We start from the raw sequence: 8,491 nt of genomic DNA on the forward strand, positions 1-8,491 counted from the left end.
GTTCCCCGTTTGACCTCCTCCTCTCACCAGCTGGATTTAGGCCCACTTAGAATCCCATTGAGGGCCATTTATAAAAGCTGTGATACAAAGTTATTTCTCCTTAAGCCAAGGTTTACTCATGGTTGATTAGCTTGAAAAATAACGGCATTATGAACCCATCTCGTAGAAGTTGGGGTTATCAAAACTTTTCAAGTGCCCTGCTCCAACTCACCTGTTCCCTGAACCCAATCAAGTGCTAACTTGCATCTTTATGGACAGTACCTACTGTAACACCCGCGAACCAAAACTCTGCGTTTTGGGGGTGGGTGTCGATCGACACACATGTGGTGTCGGTCGACACCACTTATTTATGATTCGACCAGATTGATTTAATTATCGATTTGGATTGGTTTGGTTTAAGAAAAACCATTGAACCGAGATATTTAAGTGGGAAAACAACCTAGATCGTGTTTCATTGTTGTCTTGGTCGCCATTTGTTTTTTTTGAGAGAGAAAGAGGAGAAAACAGTTTCTAAGAGTTCTTATGAGAGTTTGTGAGTTTTGAAGGCGTTTTTGGAGAGATCTTGTTGTGAGAGTGAAGATCCAAGGTTAGGAACGTGGTGGGAAGGTTTCTGTGGTGGTACCTTCGTCCTTTGGGCTTAGATCTCTTTGTTGGCTAAGGTGAGTGCATGACCATGGCTTATCTAAGCTAAGATCTCTGTTTCTGTGATATTGTGTGTTGTTTGGTTTTGGTTGTTTGTGAGTTTTTCGTAGCGCATGAGGCTTGGATTCGTTCCTGGGATTGTGTGGGACGAAGAGAAGAAGTTTGGAGGCGAGATTCGGAGGTTCTGTTCGAAGGAAATCACTGCTCGATAGTGGTGTCGGTCGACACTAACGCGAGGACGACTCGAGAACTTAGCGAGTGTCGGTCGACACCATGTGGAGGTGTCGGTCGACACCGTTAGGGTTTCGGGGGTGTCGAGCAGGTGTTGGTCGAAACCAGATGTCCAGTGTCGGTCGACACCTTCTGGTATCGGTCGACACCATTCTGACAGTAACCAGATCGTGTCGGATCACTTCTTCATGTTACTGGTTTGTTTTATTGTTGTTGTTTGTGGCATGAGAGATCTTATTGCTTGTGTGTATAGCCCAGTAGATGAGAGGATTGCCTCACTGAGTATTTATCAAATACTCATGCATCTCAATTTGTGTTTGTGGTGCAGGTAAAGGCAAAGTGTGATCGTGGTATCAAGGCAATGAAGAGGAAGATGTTCTAGGGACTCGATTGGATGTTGTCTGGCATTGCTAGGTTCCTAGAGTTGGGTTTTTAGAACTTATTAGGTTGTCGGTTCCTTGGTTTCCTGTTGTTTGACATTGAAATGGTTAGGATTGGTTGTTGGTTATTCTATTATGGATTAATATTAGATTATTGGTTCAGTTGGTTATTTAATTGGTATTGTTATTCCGCTGTTGTTTGTGATTGTGGTTGGGTGGCTAGTGGGTATGGGACCACTAGTCATAGTTATTTATATTATTATTATTTATTATTAAAAATAAAATAAAAATGGATCAGGTCGTTTCAGTTTGGTATCAGAGCCCTTACGGTTCTAGGTTAGGGTTCACTAGGTATCTGTTGTGTTGCCTGGGATTGCATGTCTTGATTGATTATGTGAGTTAGTCAATTGTGTGTGGCATGGAGTCCTAGAACATCTTCTTCAAGCCTACAGTGTGATTCCACGGTGAGTTTTGTTTTTGTGTTCTGTTTATTGTGTGCTTAACCTTCTGCTCATGGTAGTGCAGATGGTTAGAGAGGATGCTGTTGCTGGTCGTGGTCGTGGACGCGGACGTGGTCGTGGACGCGGACGTGGTCGTGGTGGTGACGGTTTAAGTGTGGTTAGTGAGACTGCGGACCAGATTGTGACAGCAGAGGGTGTCGGCGAGTCGCAGGGTGTCCAGAGGGATTCCATGAGTGTGGCCGGAGGGGGCGGTGTTGATGCTCCAGTAGCCAGTGATGTTAGGGCCCCATGTGTGGGTGTCCCAGTGGGTGGAGTCCCGGGTGTCGACCTTGCGGGTTTGCTGGCACAGTTGTTAGAACGGTTGCCACCTGTGGTGGCGGAGGAGCGGCAACCAAGGGCTGCGGATGTGGGAGTCCATTCTTGTTATATCAGCATGCTGACAGAGATGGGCCATATTGGTAACAAGCGGTTTTCGGGAGGTACAGATCCTACCGTTGCGGATGCGTGGAGGAGGAGTGTGGAACGTAACCTCCATACTCTGAGGTGTCCTGAGGGATTTTGGGTGGACATTGGGGTTCACTATTTGACTGGTGATGCTCAGTTGTGGTGGAGTTCTGTGACAACCAGGAGAGTGCAGAGGGAGATGTCTTGGGTTGACTTCATCTTGGAGTTCAACCGCAAGTATTTCCCTAAGGAGGCACTGGATAGGTTAGAGGTGCAGTTCCTTCAGCTAGCTCAGGGGACTTGGTCAGGGCAAGAGCTTGACTTGGAGTTCAGTCGACTTATGAGGTATGGGGGTCGGATATGGAGTTTGAGGAGGCTCAGATCAGGAGGTTCTTAAGGGCCCTATGTGATGACTTGAGGGTTCACTGTAGGGGGAGTTATACTTCGCGTGCAGAGCTGGTCAAGACTGCAGCAGGGATTGAGGAGGATATCCGGACACAGTCAGTGGCGGCTAGCCCAACAGTCCAGCCTAGTAGGGCTCAGCATCGGGGAGGTTCTAGCAAGGGCGGTAAGCCTGCGCAGGGAACCAAGAGGAAGTGGAAGGCTAGGCAGACGTCGAGTGGTGCTAGTTTCTTCAGGTGTGGGAGCAAGGATCACAAGATTGCTAGTTGTCCCAAGAGGAGTGCCCCGTCGACAGCAGATCGTGTGTGCTACTATTGCAGGGAGCCAGGGCACATCAAGCCCTATTGTCCCAAGTTGCAGCCGGTAGCAGTGGCGGCGTTGCAGCAGGTGCAGCCGGGAGGGCAGCAGGTGGCACGGATTGAGCAGGCGCCACAGGTTCATACGACTGTACAGACTGGTGGAACCAGTGCCGGGGTGATCACAGGTATAATCTCTGATACTTTGTCTTTATGAATTCTTAGTACGTTCAGATTTTATGTTGTCCTGTGATAAAGTGTAGGTTCTCAACACATGAGGTTTGTGTAGGGACCTTGTTGGTGGGCGGGTTTAAGTCCCACATTATGTTTGATTTTGGAGCTATTCATAGCTTCATTACCCCGGAGTGTGCAGAGAGTGCGAGTATCGTGGGAAATCCCGGAGAGCGTACATGAGTTGTCAGAGTTGCTGGAGGCAAGTTTCTGAGGGTCATTGGTCGAGCGAGGGGTATCGACATTCAGATCGAGGGAGAGTCTTGGCCTGCGGATTTGCTTATCAGCCCAGTGGAGTTGTAAGACGTTATCTTGGGGATGGACTGGTTGCATCGGCATATGGTTCATCTGGGTTGTCATCGTGGTAGAGTGGAGTTTGAGCGTTCAGGAGGGATGTTGGTTTATCAGGGAATTAGACCGACTTCGGGGAGTCTCGTGATCTCGGCCATTCAGGCTGGGAAGATGATCGAGAAGGGCCGTGAGGCTTATTTGGTTACTTTATCTATGCCAGAGTCAGTGGGGAAGTCTACGGTTAGCGGTATTCAGGTTGTAGAGGAGTTTGAGGACGTGTTCCAGTCGTTGCAGGGATTACCATCTTCTCGGTCTGATCCTTTTACGATTGAACTGGAACCAGGAACAACACCGTTATCCAAGGCTCCTTACAGGATGGCTCCAGATGAGATGGCAGAGCTGAAGAAGCAGCTAGAGGATTTGTTGAGCAAGGGATTCATCCGTCCTAGTGTATCACCGTGGGGAGCGCCGGTGTTATTCGTTAAGAAGAAGGATGGGAGTTTCCGCTTGTGCATTGATTACAGAGGGTTCTCGAGAGGAGGATCAAGGAACTTCGGAAGAAGAAGATTCCTTTGATGAGAGTCCTGTGGGACTGTGATGGTGTGGAGGAGCAGACTTGGGAGCCTGAGGCGAGGATGAAGGCAAGATTTAAGAAGTGGTATGAGAAGCAAGCCAAGACTTGAGCTTGCCTAGCCCCATCTGTAGTATGTGGCTGGAGCGGGAATGGAGTATTCCAGCCCATCTCTCTTGTTACNGTTGTCATCGTGGTAGAGTGGAGTTTGAGCGTTCAGGAGGGATGTTGGTTTATCAGGGAATTAGACCGACTTCGGGGAGTCTCGTGATCTCGGCCATTCAGGCTGGGAAGATGATCGAGAAGGGCCGTGAGGCTTATTTGGTTACTTTATCTATGCCAGAGTCAGTGGGGAAGTCTACGGTTAGCGGTATTCAGGTTGTAGAGGAGTTTGAGGACGTGTTCCAGTCGTTGCAGGGATTACCATCTTCTCGGTCTGATCCTTTTACGATTGAACTGGAACCAGGAACAACACCGTTATCCAAGGCTCCTTACAGGATGGCTCCAGATGAGATGGCAGAGCTGAAGAAGCAGCTAGAGGATTTGTTGAGCAAGGGATTCATCCGTCCTAGTGTATCACCGTGGGGAGCGCCGGTGTTATTCGTTAAGAAGAAGGATGGGAGTTTCCGCTTGTGCATTGATTACAGAGGGTTCTCGAGAGGAGGATCAAGGAACTTCGGAAGAAGAAGATTCCTTTGATGAGAGTCCTGTGGGACTGTGATGGTGTGGAGGAGCAGACTTGGGAGCCTGAGGCGAGGATGAAGGCAAGATTTAAGAAGTGGTATGAGAAGCAAGCCAAGACTTGAGCTTGCCTAGCCCCATCTGTAGTATGTGGCTGGAGCGGGAATGGAGTATTCCAGCCCATCTCTCTTGTTACTCGGTCGCTTGGGGTGGTTGGTTGTGCGACTCAGTAACAAGATGAGGTGGTGTTTGGGGTACAAAATTTCCGCAAGGCAGTGTTTTGGAGGAAAGTTTCCTGAATTAGAAGTTTCTATAAGTGGAAAGTTTCCAGATGTGGTAAGTGCTAAAAAATGGAAAGTTTTATGTGAGTTAGAATTTGTCAATTTTTGGTGGCGGAGAGCCTAGGAGAGGGCTTGTGTGGCCTTTGTGGCGGGCTGTTTACCCGTTGTGTGGCCTTTGTGGCGGGCTGTTAGCCGTTGTGTGGCCTTCGTGGCGGGCTGTTTAGCCATTGTGTGTCCTTCGTGGCGGGCTGTTTAGCCATTGTGTGGCCTTTTTGGCGGGCTGTTTAGCCATTGTGTGGCCTTCGTGGCGGGCTGTTTATCTAGAGTGCCTGTTGAGGCGGTCCGTCGGGACAGATGGTCTTCGTGACGGTCCTTCGGGACGAGTGGCCTTGGTGGCGGTCCTGTTGAGGACATTTGTTTGGCCTTTGTGGCGGTCCTGTTTAGGACATTTGTTTGGCCTTGGTGGCGGTCCTGTTAGGACATTTGTTTGGCGTTTGTGGCGGTCCTGTTTAGGACATTTGTTTGGCCTTGGTGGCGGTCCTGTTAGGACATTTGTTTGGCGTTTGTGGCGGTCCTGTTTAGGACATTTGTTTGGCCTTTGTAGCGGCCCGTGGGGCAGTGAGATGATCCTTGTGTGGTCATGGGGTATTCCAGTGAGGGGATATGTGGTTGGTAGGACATTGTGTTGTCTTACGCGAGCCACGGGAAGGGAACCTTGTTAGGAATAGGACTCAGACGTGTTCAGAATTGTTTGCTCGCGACTCTTGGGGGACTTTGGTTCTCCTAGTACTGCCATATTCCAAGACTTTGTCTCGACTTCGGATGACAATCCAAAGGCGCGCTGTAGGGTGACGACCCGAGAGACGAATATTGGATTTCTCCTTATACATTATGGCATGCGGGTTTAGGCCCGATGAGGAGCCAACATTATGGCATGCAGACTTAGGTCTGATGAAGAGCCAATAAAAACTAAAGGTTTAGGCCTATGAGACAAGGAAAGTCCAAAAGTCGAGAGCAAATAACGCCTGAAGCGTGAGTCTATCACCTATATCAGACGGAGGAGTGCGGGCCGTGGAGTCGGTAGCACATGAGTCCTTGGCTGAGTGTTGTTCGAGATTCGAGGACGAATCTATTTTGGTGGGGGAGAATTATAACGCCCGCGAACCAAAACACTGCGTTTTGGGGGGTGGGGTCGATCGACACTCATGTGGTGTCGGTTGACACCACTTATTCCTGGTTCGACCAGATTGATTTAATTATCGATTTGGACCGGTTTGGTTTAGAAAAAACCATTGAACCGAGATATTTAAGTGGGAAAACGACCTAGGTCATGTTTTATTGTTGTCTTGGTCGCCGTTTGTTGTTTTTGAGAGAGAAAGAGGAGAAAACAGTTTCTAAGAGTTCTTGTGAGAGTTTGTGAGTTTTGAAGGCATTTTTGGAGAGATCTTGCTGTGAGAATGAAGATCCAAGGTTAGGAACGTGGTGGGAAGGTTTCTGTGGTGGTAGCTTCGTCCTTTGGGCTTAGATCTCTTTGTTGGCTAAGGTGAGTGCATGACCATGACTTATCTAATATTGGATTATTGGTTCAGTTGGTTATTTAATTGGTATTGTTATTCNACTGCGTTTTGGGGGGTGGGGTCGATCGACACTCATGTGGTGTCGGTTGACACCACTTATTCCTGGTTCGACCAGATTGATTTAATTATCGATTTGGACCGGTTTGGTTTAGAAAAAACCATTGAACCGAGATATTTAAGTGGGAAAACGACCTAGGTCATGTTTTATTGTTGTCTTGGTCGCCGTTTGTTGTTTTTGAGAGAGAAAGAGGAGAAAACAGTTTCTAAGAGTTCTTGTGAGAGTTTGTGAGTTTTGAAGGCATTTTTGGAGAGATCTTGCTGTGAGAATGAAGATCCAAGGTTAGGAACGTGGTGGGAAGGTTTCTGTGGTGGTAGCTTCGTCCTTTGGGCTTAGATCTCTTTGTTGGCTAAGGTGAGTGCATGACCATGACTTATCTAATATTGGATTATTGGTTCAGTTGGTTATTTAATTGGTATTGTTATTCCGCTGTTGTTTGTGATTGTGGTTAGGTGGCTAGTGGATATGGGACCACTAGTCATAGTTATTTATATTATTATTATTTATTATTAAAAACAAAAAAAAAATGGGTCAGGTCGTTTCACCTACCATCAGTCGCCAATAAGCATGAAGCACAGGTTAAGAAAGATCGGCATTATGATACCTTCTCCTTGGAAAGGCGATTACCGAAGCTTCTTCAACCTTCGCTCTCCATCTCTCTTGCCTAACAAATCGGTTTATGAGAAAATTATCTTTTTCAGGGAAAGCTCAATTCAAAGCTTAAAGAGTAACGACATTATGATCCCAACTCCATGGAGTGGGGGTCGATACCTCTTCAAGCAAACCCCACCAGATCGTAGAACCATAACCACCCTCTTCCTTGTAGATATGCAGATCAACCCTTTGCTTTCCGTGCTAGCGGGAATCTTAGCCTTGGAACCCTCATCAACGTCACTTAGTCTGTTGACCGTGACCATTACTTTGTCTAGTGCTTTGTGCTTGGATGAATTTTCGACAAAGCGTGTTGTCCCTTGCACCATCTGGCTATCTAGCTTTGGTTCCCAAGTCTTCATGGATCCTTCGTCGAGCTACCTTAGCCACCTTCTTGTAGTATTTGCTTTTCCCTTTTTGTTGCTCTTACTATGTGTTAAGCTGCATTCTCTTTATTTCTGTGGTTTGTATGAACTCATTTTTGGTTGATTAATGAAAACAAATCTTTGTCCAAAAAAAAAAAAAAACCCTTATGCTTTATTTTGCTATTGACTATTGAGAGAGATATTCAGAGAGCTTTCAAGAGACAAGCCATAACTCAATCCTATTGAGAGAGATTTCAACCTTATTTCTTTACTCAACAAAAATCTTTGATGAACAAAATTGCTTTTTACAAAAAGATTTAATTTTGCAATTTAGTGAACAAACTAAAATTGAACTTTAATGTTGATTTGATTATTGGAATTTGCAAAGAGATTTGATTTTTTGATTTTTGAATTTAGATAACATTTTACAGTGAAAACTAATTTATTTTACCATTGTGTTTAGAGTTCAAGAACTGTATTAATTGATTGAATCCTTATTGATTGATTGATTTGACACTCTATAATAGTTTGAGATTAGTCTCTAGGCCTAGCTTTTATTTTATCTGAATTTCAAAACTTTAATTATGTTTTTGCTTTATTACCTTAAATTACAATTACTGTTTAGTATAATTGAAAGATCATGAAATCTATTATATGCATCTAGAATCTTTGTAAATTCGACTCTTAACGTATTATAACTACAAAGCTGTTAATACCATTATGATATTACATTTTGAGCGTATCAATTCTTATTTTAAAAGAAATCCAAGTTGAGAGTATATAGAAAATTAAACTTTAGTTGTGCGTACTGAATCAAATTTTAAGGCCATCAACATACTTGTTAATTATTATGGGGTAGACCCAAAAAAAACACACGAGGACCTGGCTGCTTGTATTTTTCTCTTTTTTTTTTTTTTTTTTTTTTTTTT

Source organism: Camelina sativa, chromosome 18 (assembly GCF_000633955.1).
Source record: "Camelina sativa cultivar DH55 chromosome 18, Cs, whole genome shotgun sequence".
NCBI lineage: Eukaryota > Viridiplantae > Streptophyta > Magnoliopsida > Brassicales > Brassicaceae > Camelina > Camelina sativa.